The sequence below is a fragment of the Triturus cristatus genome, chromosome 5_1 (assembly GCF_964204655.1).
Source record: "Triturus cristatus chromosome 5_1, aTriCri1.1, whole genome shotgun sequence".
In the NCBI taxonomy this organism is placed as follows: Eukaryota; Metazoa; Chordata; class Amphibia; order Caudata; family Salamandridae; genus Triturus; species Triturus cristatus.
In genome coordinates, this window is record NC_140587.1 from 555473136 (window position 1) to 555491685 (window position 18550).

Here is an 18550-nt window from a genome sequence, read left to right on the forward strand (position 1 = left end):
AGGACATGGTACACACCTCAGTACATGTCCTACCTTTCAAAGACACTGCACCCTTCCCGGGGGGGGGGGGGGGGTACATTGGGTCTACTATAGGAGTGTCTGATTTGCATGGAAAGGGAAGGGTTAGGCCTGGCAAGTGTGTGCACTTGTCAGGACAACATGGCAGTTAGCAAACTGCGCGCAGGCACTGCAGTGGCAGGCCTGAGTTCTCTCTTTAGGGCTACTTGGGTGGGTGGCACAATTAGTGCTGCAGGCCCACGAGTAGCATTTGCATTAGGACTGGGTGGTAAATTCCATTCCGCCTGCGGAATTTGCAGAATGTCGGTAATTTCGCGTACCACGGAGGAACGCGGAATTGCCCAAAATTCTGCATTCCGTGGCTTCGCGGTACTTTTTGCATGTTTGACCAGAGTCACATGGTGCTGGGCTAAGCTGCCTCTGGTGCCGGGGATCGAACCGTGATCCCCAGATTCCAGAGTCAGTCGCCCTGGCAGTGGCAGTGGCAGTGGCGCCACACCTCTTCCCAGACGAACCTGCAGCGCTGCTGTCACTCGACGCTCGCATGGTGTTCGACAGTATCAAATGGCCCTACCTCCAGGCAGTGCTAGCTAGATTTGGCCTGGGCTCCAATTTTGTGGCATGGGTTCGCCTTCTATACCAAGACCCAAGCGCCCGGGTTCGGGTGAATGGGGCGATCTCTAGAGCCTTCCCATTCCACAGAGGTACACGCCAGGGCTGTCCCCTATCCCCCATCCTTTTCATGCTGGTGCTCAAGCCACTTACAGCGTGAATAAGGGGAGATACGATAGTGAAAGGTGTAGACATGGGTGGGGTGTGGGAGGAACGCATATCATTGTATGCCGATTATATTTTACTCTATGCAGGCAGACCAAGACAGACATTCCATAGGCTCATTAATGTTATACGGCTATTTGGTACCTACTCTGGTTATCAGATAATTAAATTGGGATAAATCCCTTGTTTTTACCTCGATGGGGTGCTTCCTCCACTCACTTCTGACTGCGCGGCCCTAACACAGCAGGACAAATTTAAATATTCGGGAATCTGGATCTCACGCTCCCCGGAGGAATTTCTGCACATGAATATTCAGGCTCAAAGGGTAAGATTACGTGAGGATATTGCCTACTGGCGTCAACTCCCAATTACCCTTATGGGTCGGGCAGTATTGTTCAAAATAATGGCCCTGTTATGCCTACTTTATGTGATACAAAACACTCCGTATAAACTATTCCATATCGTTGAAGGCGAACAGCGTACCCTGCTTTGGGGTAGCGAGACGCCACAAACTTCAGATGGGGGTATACGAGGGTGGGCTTGCTATACCAGATATGAGGAATTAGTATTTAGCGTCCCAACTTAAAAATATCAACGCCTGGGTCTTCGCACCACAGCCTGAACCTGCATACAGAGTGGCCCGCTAGGCCATGGGAGTGACAGGGTACCCTTCAGCGCTGTATCAGAGTAGAGGGAGGAGGCTGCTCCTGACACACACTCAGGTGGTGGCATGAGCATGGTGGGATGCCACCATGGCGCTTGGGTGGAAGGACAAGCTCACCCAACTCACCCCACAGTGGCATAGGGATGGGCTGATAGAGGTGGGTCGACTGAGTGGATTCCGCTGCTGGAGTTGCATGGGTATTGACACCCTTGGGGACATATGGAAGCAGGACAGACTGACTACCTTTAGTGACCTTCAAAGAGAGTATCAGTTGGCAGATACAGAGCAATACAGGTACATTCAACTGAAATATGCGCTAAGGTGTCACACTAAGGACGGGGAAACTGTACCTGAGTATGCCCCATTAGAAGACCGATTGTTACTAGACCCAATCCCTTATAAAGCAATCTCCCCTACATACAAGAAGCTAGTGAATAACCTACCTGACCGCCTTGGACCACTTCGTGCGAATTGGGAAATTGACATAGGTATGTTTGAGGATGATGACGGGCAGGAAGAAATACAGAGACCCAGAGAAATTACTATTTAGGCCAGATTCAGACTGATTCAGTTACGTATCCTACACAGAGCATACTATTCCGTACACTTGAGCATAAGATTGGACAGGGGGACTAAGACCCCTGTGTTAGGGGCTGCAGATTGCCCGGCACATTCTTCCATATTCTATGGGATTACCCAGTAATACAACGATACTGGATAAAAGTAGAGGGAGTGATGTGAAGGGTGGTGGGGACTCACATTCAACCGGAGGCACGTTGGCTTCTGTTGGGTATTACTGGAGAGGATAGATGGCCCGCGCACAGAAAAATATGGTTAATGCTAGTTGCTGGGGTCGCTAAGCGTAATATAGCACAGCTGTGGGGTGCACGGATACCTCCCAAATTAACCGACTGGAAAACGGATTTGGAATGGTGCCTCTTGGCAGAGAGTGTGGTGTATGAGAGCAGAGGCTGCCCCAAGAAGTGGGAAAAGATATGGAGTCCCTGGGAGAAGTATAGATCCTACAATGAGGCAGGGCCAGAAGGGTGAGGGACCAGGTGCATAAAATGAATCCATGTGCACTGTGTTGGATTGTGTAAGATCTCTGCCTTTATTGTACGGACACACCAATACTCCCGGCAAAATGGGAAAGGTAAAATGTATGATGAACCACTATATGATGTGTATCTAACTGGAACTGTTCTGTTGTTTAATAAAAAATATTTTTTTTAAATCCTGGATGCTACTTTAAGTCAAAACTGTGACTAGATAAATCACATACATCTTCAGTACATGCATTGATCACCATAGGTATCTTACCATTATTATTATTCCCAAGAATTAGTGGGCACTCAAAGATGTCTGCAGCAGGTGTCTTAACCTCATAGGATTTTTAAAATGCAGCTTTTGCAACCAGAAAAGCTGAGACTGATTTTTGGGAACCAGATTTTATTGCTTTTTTTATCACACACAATGACAGTTCAGTCACAACTATTGTTTCACAGACAGCCCTTTTTATAGCTAGATCAACTTGAAAAAGCCCAAACCATAATACTCACTCCATTTGCTCCAAATCCTTCTATGTTTCTGTGGGCAGCTTCTGACAGCATAAAAGGGCTGTTCCTGCTGAGCACACCCGTCCACCTGCCATATGGTCAGGGAGGGAGCGTTCTTGGAGTTTCATTTTCGGGCATTGTCTCATTTGGCATTCAGGGTAGTGACTGAGGGTGGTAAGTGAACTCTGCTTTGCAGGTGGAGCTGGCAGAGTTTTTGCCAGTCTGTGCTCCAGTTTGGCAAAAACTCCACCTCCCGCTGCCATGTAGCAGAGTTTACCTGGCCCGTCCCACTCCTACTTCACAGCAAACAGACATGGCGAGCAGCAGTGCCTGGAAGTGATCTGCGCATGCGTCGGTGCATGCCCCATGCCTTGTGAGGAAACCCACTTATGGAAGTCTAAAAAAATTATATCAATGGTGAACATATGCAGCCTGAGCACGCTAAAGGATTTGCTCAGGGTACATGGGACAGCTTTGGGAGACCTGGGAACAATCCCTAGAGACTGGAGCACGTGAGCCAGCACCAGCCCCTCTGAACCACTGTTGGACTCCTGCACCCCAGCTGATATGGCTTCTGGACACCCAGCTGATGCACCAATTCTGTTCCCAGAGCTGAGCTGGGGCGAGTTGCTGCTCCCACAGGATGATGAAGGGGTTCACCGGCAGCTTAGGTAAGCCTGTCTGCACCAGTGCAGTGCTTTGTTAGTGGGGCTGCTACCCTCAGTCTGCATCAGCGTATGAGCGGCATTCAGTGATGGGCTTTGGAAACCCGGTATCAATGGCATCCTGTTTGTGCAACGCTTGCCTCAAATAATGTGCATTCTATATAAGAAATGTGCATGACTGGTTGACTATTTGTTTTTGGGTTAAGAATGCAGATGTGTTCTTTAGTCGACAGAATGTGTGCAGAAAATTAGTGTAAATGATCAGACATCCATTGGCTCAGTTGGATCGCTTCCTGAATAGTAAGCATTTTTCTCTGGAACCTCTGACCTTTTGGCTTACAGGAGGCAGTTCTAACTAGGACGTAGGAGAACTCAGTCGAATTCCACTGAGTTTTTATGCAACTCTGCAGAATTCAGCATAGTGTAACTCCGCAAATTCCATCTACCCCTAGTAGTGACACTAATGAATGTACACCCCAGTCTCTGTCCCCCCCATCCCCTCCAGAAGGCCCAGAAGAGCAGCTCTGTTTGAGAGTTCTATTGGTCTGTCCAGTACAAATCAAAGTTCACACCTATCCATTACCAGTACTCGCCATCATCCTGGCCAGCAAAGGACAGGACCATACCATATGGAAGAAGTCTGCATCCGAAGAGGAACAGTGAAAACAGTCTGGCTGTGGGGTCCTGCCTGTCTGTTGAAGCTGCTGTGGAGTCATATAAATTAAGTGGGGATCGTTGAGCTGGACCAGTCTGAGGAGCTTGGAGATGGCCAGTTACTGAGGGGCCATCAGGTCCTCTCTCCAGCCTGCATCATCAAGTTCACTTACCCATGCCTCCCACTTCCGTTTCAGCTTCTGCAATTGATGACCAGGGAGCGGTAGATCTGCGAGATTGTGCCTCTGGTGAGCTTCCCAGTAAACAGCTTAGCCTCGATGGGGCTAAATTCTGGAATGGTGGCCCCCCTGAGGATGTCGGATGCAAGAGAGAGTCTTAGTTGTAGGTACATGTAAAATTGGCTGTGGTAGAGGTGGCACTGTTCCTGTATTTGTTGAAAAGATTGCATACAATTCCCTGACCACATGTCCCCAAGAAGCGTAATTCCAATCCTACTCGATTTGGGGGGCCCAGCCAGACCTGCCGCGTGGTGCAACCATGTCCCCCGCCAAAGAGGAGTCATGCCTGTGTGTTTGTGGTTCCATCCTGTGAAACGGAGACCCCTTCCAACTGAAAAAAACACTCTGGTGACCTCTGGAAGGGACTGAGAAACCAGGGCCCCATATAGGTGCACCATTATTCGATCGAGTCCCAGTAGGGCCAGCTCTGCTCGGTAGGCCAGGTCATCCCATTCCCGATTGAGCCAATCATTAATCAAATCCATTTGGGATGCGGTGTAAATCTGCTGCCCCATCCCTCTGTCATATGGGGACTGCCGACAGTGAACAAATGCAATCCTTGGAGTGGCCTCCAGCCCAAAGACAGGACGGATGATAGAGTTAAGGGTCCTGAACCATTGTTGAGGAAGCGGGAAAGGGAAGTTCTGGAACACATAAAGGAGGAGGAGTAGCACCATCATCTTACAAAGAGCTATAAACCTAAGGACATGGAGAGGGTGACACACCCATTTTTGAAGATATTTTTCACTCTCGGCACTAAGGGTGTCAAATTGAGGCTCCATGCCAATTCTGGGAGCAGGGAGATGTGGATTCCCAAATACTAGAATGATAGGTGATGCATGGGGATGGCGGACTGCCAGGAACAAATACTGGAGTCTTCCCTGCCTAGCAGAAGCTACAACTTTGCCTTGTTAACACGGAGGCCTGATGCCTCCCCCTAGATGTCTAGCAGCTCCGGACAGCATGAGCCCGAGGACTGCGGGCTGGCTTGGAAGAGCAAATTATCATCCACATACAATGCAATTGTTTGGTCCATCCCCCTACAACCACCACTGCACCCGAGCATCACACTACATGATTCTGGCTAGAGGTTCAACTGCCAAAGCACAGAGAAGGGTGGGACTATGCTATCAGGTGCCTCTGCAGATAGGAAAGTGGATTAAAGTGTCCATTTATCTGAACCTGTGCCAGTGAGTGGTCACCAGCCCTGCACGCAATAGGACTGTACTTAGAAAGGAACAGTCCACCATGTCGAAGGCCTTCTCAACATCTATTAAATGTTGGGCTGAAGTGCATTGAAGTTGGTAGTCTTGGGAAAGGGTCACCTGGACTCTGAGGATGCAGTCTTGGTTCCTGGCAGCTAGCATAAAGCCACACTGATAATGATGGACAAGGTAGGGCTGAGCCCGTCGCAGCCCGTTGGCCAGGACCTTTGCAAATATTTCAACGTCGAAGTTAATAAGGAAGAGGGGTCTACATGAGGTGCAGTGGTCTGGGGGTTGGCCCGCTTTAAGAATGACCACTATTGTTACGGTGTCTAGCTCGGGGGAGAAGTGCCTGTCCTCAAGACTTCAGCATGCATGGCCAGCAGATGGGGGACTAGCGTACAACGGTAATAGTCAATGGCAAGCCATCTGGGCTCAGAGTCTTACCAGAGAGCATATCTGACAGAGCTGCATCCATTTTTTCAGCTGTGATCAGCTGGTCCAACTCATGTGTGAGTGCTTGTTGGATTGACGACAGGGTATCTCAGTCAGGGGCGGGTGGGCCACCTCCCATGGGGTCCTGGCCTATGGGCATACAGCTCTTGGTAGCAATCACAAACACTTTCACAATAGCATGAGTGCAGGCCATGGGGCGTCCCTCACCAACAATAACCTGGGGGACCACTCTGGAGGCCATCTCTCTGGTGAGTACCCAGTAAAACACCTACCAGGTTCCCACCCTCAAACAATTTAGAGCTTCTTCTAATCAGATTTGTTTCACCAATGTACTTGACACAGCCAGATGCTGAGTGAAATCTGTAGAGGCATTTGTGAGGGCCTGACGATCCAGGGCGAGGATGCAGGTCTTTAAGACAGTGATTTGAGTCAGCTTCTCTATCTCCTTGCCCCAAATATACTCTTTCATCAGTCCTCTAATTGTGGATTTGCTGGGTACCCATAGGGTGCCCAACTAGGTCACCAATCCCCGGTTTGTCTGAAAGTAGGAGTGGAGCTTGGATTAGATGTATTCAGAGCAGTTCGGGATGGCTAGGTACCAGGTGCTCAAGTGACCCATGGCTCTTTTTTTTGGGGCTCGGAGAACCCCAACTGTAGAATGAGCGGCAAATGATCAGAGATCCCTCTTGGAAGGGTTTCAACCCCAGACAGCTGCAGGGCATATGTGGCCAGGAGGAGCAGAAGGTCAATACGCTATGCAGTCTTTAGGGCCACAGAAGTGTGAGTACACACAGAATTTGGTGTATGCCATACCCTCCATGCATCACAGAGCCCAAGGGAGTCTATCCAGGTGTGGAACTGATGGGACTGGGCCCTCCGACTCACTCATGAAAGGCAAGAAGAATCAAGTACTGGATTGCAGACTGCATTAAAATCCCCAACAATAATGGTGGAGTCCTGTGGAAAACTCAAGAGGATTTTGATCAGGGAGTGCAGTGTGGGGGAGATCAAAAGATTTGGTACATAGACTGTTAATAAATTATACTGTCTACCTTCAAATAGACCTTCAATCCAATTGTATGTACTTCCCGTAGAGTTCTAAGTGTTTTGGCCACTGCCAAGGGAAACCCTTTCAATAGTAGAATGGTAACGCCCGAGATCATTGAGTAACCCCCGAATAATAAACCCCGTTGCATCTATATCTTTGGAGGAATGGGCATTGTTCGCCCATTAAGTTGGTCTCCAGCAAAATCAATATGGCGGGGTGGAAGCGCTTGGTGTACTGGAGAACTCCCATATGCTTGAAGCTGTCCCGTAGACCATTTACAATCTAGAACATGACCTGGTCCTCAGTCTTGGGAGCAGCAAGTCCGATAAGTGGAAGGTGGTACTGTGCGGGCACAGGAAACATCCTTTACCCTCAGGCAGAACCACAACCTGCCTTTACTCCTCAGTCACTACTCCGACTGCAACATTACCATGCATTCCTTTACCACGCAAGTCATTGCAATGACTTGCTTTTGGGGGCACGTTGTTGGACTGGTATTGGATTATAAGTCCAACACCTTCCCTACTGATACACTGACTGCAAGTGGAATAGTAGTTTATACTTTTCCAAAGTCCAGCGCCCCCCTTAAGGCAAGACATTATCACGACGTGCATGGTAAAGGATTGCACAGCAACGTCGCAGTCAGGGTACTGACTGCAGAGTAAAGGCATGTGTGGGAAATGCATGCGGGGTTCCATCATACATATCACAGGTGAGACAGTGCTCTGGTAGCGCACTGGCCCCCCTCAGGGGCCAGCAGGACCAGAGAAAGTGAGAAAGTGATTGTGGTGTCTGTCATTAAAGAGCTGCACAAGGAAACTGATACAAGCTAACATACCTCCCTTCCCCCCAAACTGTCCCCCTCCCATACTTCTACAGCTGAATCATCTGTTGCCACTTAGCTTATAAATAATGCAACTCCAAACACAAGACTCAACGAAGACATAAAATGGGGGACTTCCTCTTTTGGGGGAGTACCTGCCAAAACTAGCACTTCTAAATAACACATTGTAAGAATGTCACTGTTCCCCCCCAAGGTTTATCACCAAGTAGGGGCAGCAAAATCCTGCAGTGCATCATGGTTGGTCCCTTGGGTTACCAGACTGGGAGCTGGAGTGCTCTAGCGTGCTTGTGAGCTGTGTAGTCTCATTGTCTCTGCCAGTGGGCAGCTGCGTAGTCTCGTTGTCTCAGCCAGTGGCCCAGCACTCCGTATCTGAGACAGAGTAGCCTGGGCGAGCATGTGTTTGAGCATGGTGCCTATGGGATTGTGTTTGTTTCTTCCTAGGAGCATGTAGGTTTGGATTGAGATTGCTCCTTGGAGCCCTTGACCTGGAGTCTCCATTTTCTCCAGGTGACTGAGTCTTTCCCCTCTCAGTAACCCAATCCCCGGCCTGCTCGGGAGACTCAAGGAATTGTGCTGTAGAGTTAAAGATCACTTACAACTTGGCAGGGAAAATGAGCATATGATGGAGATTAAGGGCACTGAGCTACTGTTTGAAGTCATCAAAGGAGCGTCGATGCTATTGGACAGCCCATGTGTAGTCCGGAAAAATCCTAATTTGCGAGTCTTGGAAGTGAAGGTTAGGTCGGCTCCTGGTGTCCCGCAGAATGGCATTTCTGTTGCAATAGTTAAGGATCCGGATGACTAGTGGGTATGGCAGGACCACAGGAGGTGGCCTCTGGGCCAGGGATCAGTAAACCTGTTCATCACAAACCACAGTGACAGATTGTTATCAGGGATCCAAGATCACAGCCCATGCTTCAGAAAGCACTCTGTGTCAGAAGTATCCGAGTTCTCCAGGAACCCAACAAAACGAAGATTGTTCCTGCATGATCAGTTCTCTAAATCTACAGCACATTCTTCAAGGATCGCCGTCGCCAAGGGTAGTTTTGAGATTAGCTTTTTAAGGGTGGCCCTACCATTCTCCACTGGGATACCCAGCCCTCCACCTCCATCATGTGGCTGGCAATGTTCCTGAAGTTTTGGCGCAGGAACAAGAAGTCAACCCCAACTTCGCCCAGCTTGATATACACTGAATCCCTTAAGTCCTGGATGGTATGAAGAATCATAGCAAGGTTGGAGGACTCAAGGTTCCGCTGTAACACCGGAAGTCGCCAGTGGGCCCACTACCCCTGGCAGGGGTAGCCATCTATCGATCAATCTTATTCTGTGCCTGCGCTGGCAGATGAGGCCTGTCCCTTCCCATGTCTCCACCCTGCCCCAAAGGCAGATATTCTGTGGCCCACTTATCCCCGATGGGCAGCATAAGCAGCCATGGCTGAGACTTTAGGGCATATCCATAGCAATGCATTGGTTCCAAGAGCACCCTGCTCCCCCAAGCAATGTCAGGGGTCGAACAGGCAGAGGCAACACCTGAGGACAGTTGACAGGCCCCTAAATCTAGGCTGATGAAACATTCCCCATCTGGTGGGATCCACTACCAAGGGATTCCCCACCCCACAAGGGAGGGTCTTAAATGGGCAGTCTAGGACCTCTGGCCTCAGGGACACCAGTGTGGTGTCTGGGTTGCATTAGCAGGCGATCCTTTACTGGATGGGGCACCTTGCACACCACACGATTGCCCTGATTGCTGCCGGTTTTTCCGGTCTAAGTCCCCGCCCCACTTTGGGGGGGTGCTGTTGTGATTCACTGGGGTAGGGTGAGCCTTTTGCCGAGCTGAGGCATCAAGTCAGGTCCCTCCGCTTGGGCTGCTTTAATTACATGGCAACCGGTGAGGAGAGCTCTGACAGCGGGACACTCACCTCTTTCTGTCTGCAATCAGTGTGCTCCTGCGTACGCCACCTGCAGCAGCTGTGCTGCTCCTCCTTGGTCTACATTGGCACTTCTCCCTGCGTACCTGAGCAGCGGTACCAAGGCCTCCAGCGGCTCCAGCCCCAGCATTGCTAATTCTCTTCCAAAACCCACAATCCGGGAGGCGCCATTTTAGGCGAGGTGGCCTCACTGTTCAGGGAGCTCCTCAGTCCACCATAAAACACAGTGAAGCAACTCCAGCGGCATCAGGCAGCCTGATATAGCAGGGATGCCAAGGTTGTGTTTGGGGGATGTTAAAGTGAGTGCAGTGGCAGCGAATGGCAATTAATAGGCGAGGAGGTTTGGAGCGGTTTTAGTTTGCAACCGCCATCTTGGCTGCCACGGCAAGATCAAGCCAGAACAGATTTACTGTCACGTTTCTCCTTGTTGTCAATTTCTTTGCTGCAGGCAAAACAAATGTATACGTTAACTGCCACACTGCTTTCCATGAATCCTCCCCTTGTTACCCTATCCTCTTATTGTTGACACACCTCGAATCCCAAAATATGGGTTCCTGGAGTAAAGTTTTTCCAATTCCAGCAATCTTGTAAGGATCACACACAGAGCATTAGCAAGGCTGTAAAACTGTGTCAAGACTGCCTCGCGCCTGCATGTGATTTTCCCGGCATTCCCAGCTCCAGAAGCCTAGAGGAAATCAGGAGGAAGATTGGAGAAAAATGTCCACCTTATAATTCTCCCAGAACGCAGTATGCCAGGTAGCTGGAAGAACAAAATTAATTGCACATATAGATCGGCGAGTCAATAAATTAACAAGGAGAGCAGAGCCAAGCCCTGGAAATGTTTGGCAAGTACATGATGCAAAGATCATCATTATAGAATATAGTAAGGTGTCTTCAAAATTCAAGAAGAATTGCATTTAGCACGTGGAAGCGTTTCACCTTAGTACCATCAGAATATATCACTACATTGATTAAAACTGATAGTTTTTAAACATGAACAGGAAAACATTCCTGTCTACACCTACCCTGGCTACAATGGCATTCGTAAACTAAAAAGCAAGTCAGTTGTCATGTATACCCTAAATTGTCCCAGATTCTTAATATAAATGGAGCAACATTGTAGTCAACTAAATTAAACACAGCGTATTTTGAACAACCCACACCCTGACCTCACCTTTCTGAAGGTGCTCTCATATATGGTGGTAAAGAAAAAGGAGGCTCAGTAAAATTAAAAATACTTTCTCAGGATCACATAAAAGGCAAACTTGGCAGCTGAGATTGACATTGGTTTTCTTTGTTGTACATTGTGCAGTTCAACTCCTAGATGGGTAACATTTTCTGTTTACTGGAACACAAACAACTCAGGACCAGTTTACCACTGTAACCAAGCTATACCTGGCTTAAGAGCCCTAATAGAGGCGAAACCGGTTCTGGGTTTCTTGTGTTCCGTTTCAGCGAGGGCCTTGTCTGGCAGTTTGGGCTGGGCTGTTCCCTTGAGGAGCAGGGTCAAGACTCATTTGCATATGGCTGGGTCCAAAGTAAGGTGGCATGGTGGGTGAAAAATGATGTATTGAGATGCAACCCCAAGCGATGGCCAGTGGCTGAGATTAATTCTAGCATTTCATCCACGATCTTATTGTTTTTTTCATTTGACACCCTAATTATAAAGAGTAGGACAGATGTGGGTCCCGGGCACACAGTGCCACTGGAACCAATCTATACCTGGCTGAACACCCTAATAAGGGCAAAACCAGTCCTAGGTTGCTTGTGTTCTGTTGCCGGAAGGACCTGGTCTGACAGTTCTGGCTGGACTGCTTCCATGAGGAGCAGATCAAGACTGATTTGCGTATGGCTGGGTCCAAACAGAGGTGACATGGTGGGCTAAAAACGATGTTTTGGGATGTGGCCCTGAGTGATTATCAGTGGCTGAGATTAATTCAAGCATTCCATCCATCACCTTGTTGTTTTTGCATAAAATGTGATTCAAATCAGTAATGCAGAGGTTATCTAAGGTTTAATTGAAGACAAACAAAGATTGAATGGGGATGTACAATAATTCACACTTACTATGTCATAATCACAGCTGTATGATGTGCTGAGTATAAAATGAATAAAAATGATTCACAAAAAAAAGACAAACAAAGATCAACAAGACATTTTGATTGAATTCACTCAATGTTATGTTATTTTAGATCATGTCATGTTATTGAGTGCGTATAAAGAGTACTACCTCCCAAAGGTCTCTTTGCATTATAGGTTGTACAGAGAGAGCTAATGCTGCCGACTAATTGAAATGTTAACAGTTCTCTTCTCCAACCCAGATGAAGAGATGTCTCTGAGTTCAGAATGCAAAGTGTACCAAAGAGCCGAGGTCAAGACCAAGAAGTTGCAGCTACCGAGTGGGGCCGTGAGAAATATTGGGATCTGCACAGGACGTGTGAGGACGAACGAAGATATGGTACAACTGTGTGCTCCTAAGATAAAGTAAAATGCATGTATTCCTAAATGTATCTGTTTTATTCTCTTTATCGCATGATCTACTATATTTTTTAATACCCCTTGGCACTAAAGAAGGAACTAACGAGAATGTGTAGATGTTGTATGGATAGACCAATAACCAAACAAAAACCAGAAGCTAGACTCCAGATATGCCAACTGTAGACAAAGTAAATGTTGTAATTTACTTGTATTCTGTTGTGCAGAGCCAATGTCAGTGGTCGTCCTGGTGACAGAATGTGGGTCTCATGGTTCTATGATGAGACTGGCATTCTGACTGAGGAGACGTTGGAGTGCTAACCTGTTGGCTGAACCTGTCGTTGGTTGAAGATAATAAAGTCTTCCTGTGGATTACAACTTCTTTGTGGATTTATTACTGGCGACGAGTTGCTTGATTGGGGACAAGCAAGAACCACCGATTCCCCTGCGAACCTACACTGGATGGATTAATGACTTGGACTAATCTATGCATTCAAGGGATTAGCATAGTACTCGTTTTGGCAACTCATCGGATTTACAGACCTACGAGGAAGCTTCGGCGAAATTTGGATGACAATTGAATTGGATTGGAAAAGGACTTTACTCGACAAGTAAATGGTTGTTTACTTACTCATTTCAAACGCTTTGAAACACCTCACGAGATCACCAACGCGCGCTGCGGACTCCTTAGCAACCATTCTTCTCACGCGTCTCGTCCATGGATCTCTAAATCACGTTAGAGTTCTGACGTTGTGACGCTGACGCTCACGTTACGCGGCGTGTAGCGTCATTGAGCGTGGCAGCCATCTTGGATTGGGCTATTCATTACACCTCGCGTTTTTGCCTTATTAAGAGAATTCTCCTCAATCACACTAATACCGGCATTAGGATAGTGAGGAAACTTTAAGGTGAGAGGGTTGCTTTGAGTTTTGGGTATTTTAATTATTTTGGACATTATTTAAAATATGGCCACTTCCACCAGCATGTCTCAACCCCCAGCATTTTTATCCGAGAAGGGTGAACCCCTTCTTCCTTGGAAAAGGTGGAGAAACTTATTTGATTCTTATCTGGTGGCAATTGGGGGAGAAAAATTCTCTGCTGTACGGAAACAAGCCATATTATTGCATAATCTTGGTGTTGAAGGCAGGAACACTTATGACAGCATGGATCCCCTAACTATTGGTAGTGGAGATGGAGAACCATCAGATGTCTATGAAATGTCCATGACAATGTTAGAACAATATTTTGGACCGCCTATAAACGTTGTTTTGGAACGTCATAGATTTTCACAAGGGTTCAGGGTCCTGCAGAACGCGTTGGAACTTACGTTGCTTCTTTAAAAACATTAGCACGCACCTGTGACTTTGGTGAATTGTCGGATTCCTTGGTAAGGGATCAACTTGTACGGTGCACAAATAGTTCAAGAGTACAAGGGAAGCTACTGTCGAAAAATCCCTCATTGTCTGAAGCAATCGCAATTGTGGAAGGTGTTGAAAACACTTCCTCTTGGGTGAAAGAAATCAGGAAAGACAAAGAGGATGGTAACCAAACTCATAATGAAAATACCAAGAAAGGTCAGGGTAGTGTCCACTCCATGTCAGAGTGTGACGATGAGACTGATTTTTCTGAGGGGATTGCTAAGGTGTCGTTGGGATCGAAGAATAAGAATACCTTGAGGAACACTCAGTCACATACCGTAACTAGTAGGGACAAAGATATCCAACAGAGAAATGAGCGTGATCCTCGACAACAGCGTGTTTTTGATAGGGAGAAGATCAGCAATGATGTTAGGAGAGTACGCTGTTATAGATGTGGAAGTTTTTCACATTCCTCAAGTTTTCCTAACTGTTATGCCAGAGACTCAATATGTTTAAATTGTGGTATCAAGGGACATTATGCCCGGGTTTGTAAATCCTCGAAGAAAAGTCACAATGTAGATAACCCTTCTGACATGATTCGTACTTTAGTCATATCCAATATTTCAGAAGTGGAAGACAAGGTGGACTCTGGAAAGGTCACCATGCCTTTTTGTGACATTTCTGTTGATGATAACAACTTCACTGTCATGGCTGACTCTGGCTCTCCTTTCACACTGATTGGAAACAAGATTTGGGATGAAATGGTTGGGTTGGAGAGTGTGATGTTACAGCCTCCGGATATTGCTCCTTTTAGTTATGGAGGTTCCTGTGTGGACATTGTTGGATATGTTACTGCTAAGATTGGATTTAAACAGAGAGTAATAATGGGCAAAGTTTATATTGCTGTAAGGGGTGACAATCTTCTGGGGTGGAGGCATCAACGTGATTTGGGTATAATTTTAAATCCCAATGCCACTGACCCGAGGGATCAAGTCATGTTGATGGATGAGATGTGTGAGAGGTTGAGTGGGAAGATTTCAAAGATTGATGACGTGGATAGTAATGAGAAGTATGTCAAGGACTTCCCGGAAGTGTTTTCGGATACTCTGGGTTGTTTAAAAGGTTTTGAACATCGGATTATTTTGAAGAATTCGGCTAAGCCTTGTGTACATAAGGTGCGCAGAGTGCCAAATTTGATGATGGAACCTTTGAAGTTGGAACTGAGGAGATTGCTGGATTTGAAGGTGATTGAGGAGATTGAGGCGTCAGAGTGGCTGGCCCCAGTGGTTTTAGCACCCAAGGATGGTGGGTCGGCTGTGAGGATGTGTGTGGACTTGCGCGGATTGAATGAATGGATCTGGGTAGATCGGCAACCTCTTCCTAACATTTCTGAATGCATCAGTTTGTTGAAGGGGGCCAAGGTTTTTAGCGTGTTGGACTTGTCCTCCGCGTATCATCAAGTCAAACTTCACAAGGATTCCAGGCATCTAACGTCTTTTGTTACTCCTTTGGGGGCATACCAATTTTTGAGAATGCCTTTTGGGTTGGCTTCGGCGGCGGCTTGTTTCCAAAGGATAATGAAGATGGTACTTGGAGATCTTCCCAACGTCTTGTTCTTCCAAGATGATATCTTAGCTTATGGGAAGTGTGAGAGTGAGCATGAAGGGGTTTTGAGATCTGTGTTGTGTAAATTGAGGGAAAGAGGGCTCACTCTTAAGAGAGACAAGTGTCGAATAGGGTTGAATTCTGTGACTTATCTGGGACACGTTATTTCTGGAGAGGGTATACAACCCAAACTCAAATTAGCAGAGAGTATTGTGAAGGCTCCTGCACCGCAGGATAAGGAACAGGTTAGGTCTTTTCTGGGTATGGCGGAGTTTTACTCTAAATTTGTGAGAGGATTTGCTAGTGTGGTTGAACCAATTAGAGTTTTACTAAGGAAAGGGGTGCATTTTGCTTGGACACCTGAGTGCGAAAGAGCTTTTGAGTTGGTCAAGTCTGAAATTGGAATGATGCCCACATTGGGTCATTTTGATGCGAAATTGAGAACTATTCTTACGACTGATGCGAGTCTCAAGGGATTGGGGGCAGTACTTTCGCAGGTTGAGGATGGAGAAGAGAAGGTTGTGGCATTTGCCTCCAGGGCTCTTAGAGATGCGGAGGCTAACTATTCTTGTATTGAGAGAGAGGCGTTGAGTGTGTTTTGGGCTATACATCATTTTAAGTTTTATTTGTGGGGGATTCCTTTTGAGGTAAAGTCTGATCATCGTCCCCTTGTTCAAATTTTCTCGAGTCGTCACAGTGACCATTTGACTCCTAGGCTTAAGAGATGGAGTGAAGGGCTATAAGAATTTAATTTTCGCGTGCACTACATTTCTGGCATGAATAACAAGTCAGCTGATTGTTTGTCTAGGTTACCGGCAAATGGTGGAGAACTGAATGATGAGTCTGTGAATGTGTGTTGGGTGATGGAAGATCCGCTCTCAGAGGAAGAGTGGTTGGCTGGTGCTGCTAAGGATAAGGCATTTATTTCCCTGAGAGAGATCGTAGCTAAAGGCTGGCCAAGCTACAGAGATCTTGATCCTGTTGTGGAACCATATTGGTGTGTAAGGGATGATTTGACTTTTTGTGGAGGTAAATTGATGAGGGGAGATAGGATGGTTCCGCCTGATATTCTTAGGGATAAGGTGGTTAATCTGGCCCATGAGGGACATCTTGGAAGAAGTCTCACAAAAGCACGTGTCAGGGAGAGGTACTGGTGGCCAGGAATGGATCGAATGGTAGAGTCTGTAGTTACAGATTGTCACTTATGTGCCATCAATGACAAGTCTCATGTGACTAATCAGGTTCCTCTTTCACCTGTGGATGTGCCGGATGCAGTTTGGACTAAGTTGGGGTTGGACATCATGGGTCCGTTGGAGTTGATGCCTTTTCATGAGAGGTTTGTTGTACTTTTGGTGGATTACACTTCAAAGTGGGTAATTACCAAGTGTATGGGTACGGTCAATTCTAAGTCAATAATTGAGTTTCTTAAAGATGTTTTTATTTCTGAAGGGGTACCCAAGTTTCTGGTCACCGACAATGGTGTGCAGTTCGTCTCCCAGGAGATGCAAGATTTTCTTGAGGGTCTTGGGATAGTTCATCAGAAGATTGCATTATATTCTCCTCAAGCCAATGGTCTCACGGAGAGAATGAACAGAGTTGTAAAGAGTTGTGCTCAAAGGGCGCTTGATTCCAAAGTCTCTTTGAGTGAAGTGCTGAGGGAAACTTGGTGGGCACATCGAACAGTTCCCAATGCGATTTCTCAGAAGTCTCCTTTTGAAGCCTTAAGGGGGAGATTGGCTGTTTCAAAATTGAACCCGGTTTGGCTTCCTAAGTGGGTGAGCAAGGGTGTGTGTGAGGAGGAGAGGAAAACTAGACTTTCTGAGTATCAGAAGAGATACAAAGCGTGTTATGATGACAAGAAGTCTGTGAAGAAGAGGTTGTGGAATGTAGGAGACAGAGTTTGGGTGAAGAGGGTGAAGCGTTGTCATAAAGGGGTGTCTAATCTTTTAGGTCCTTTTGTCATCATTACTATAAAAAGGAACGTTGTGACCTTGGACAATGGCTGTACTTGGAGTATGTCTAGGTTGGTTAAGTCTGATGGCATAGATCCGGGTGCAACCAGTGTTCATGGTTATGTTCCGAAAGAGAGGAATGGGGGTTTTGTGAGTTTGAATAGACAGAGGCACATGCCTTCGAAGTTTAAAGATTATATTTTGTATTAGTGTTTTTTAGTTTTGAGCATTCTTGAATTTTAGATTATTTGTGTATATGCTAGAGATATTGTTTTTTCTTTCTTTTTATTTTCTGGGGTGTGGTGAGTTCTTTTGGTTGTTTGTAAAGGGGATGTGTTGTAATTTACTTGTATTCTGTTGTGCAGAGCCAATGTCAGTGGTCGTCCTGGTGACAGAATGTGGGTCTCATGGTTCTATGATGAGACTGGCATTCTGACTGAGGAGACGTTGGAGTGCTGACCTGTTGGCTGAACCTGTCGGTGGTTGAAGATAATAAAGTCTTCCTGTGGATTACAACTTCTTTGTGGATTTATTAGTAAACCATAACTGGAGACAACTTCTCTGCTTTTCTTCTCGCAGAGGAAAAAATTATGCAAAGCACGTGCAAGGAGGTGAAGGTTCGTTTTGGATCCTTCTCGGCCCCTCCCACCTTAAAGGAAATGTCACTGGTCTATGCTCGACTGTGATAGAAGTTATTACTACCAGCGAGAAGCTGCATAGGGGGGTGGACAGTGTGTCCCCAAACTGCTGCGCTCTTAGACTTTGTAGGGTCTTTTGCACCCCCATCCTGTTTAAATAATTCAGACTTTCTGATACAGGGCGTCCGACTAGCTGTGTGCAGCAAGTAAGATGTTTGCTAGGACAGTAGTGTTGCCCAGATCCTGTGTGCACCTTCTTTTGGGAGTAAATATCTAATAAACAAGTATATCGTTATAGAACTGGCTAAATTGTAGTTTTCTTATAATTCAGTTAATCTCACACCAGGCCTTACATTACAAGATGGCGCACACACAAGAGTGGATTTGCCTGCATTGAATGCCTGAGAGAGAATGTACCAGGTTCTTAAAACTAGAATGTTGACAGGATACAGGAGTTCGGAACATATC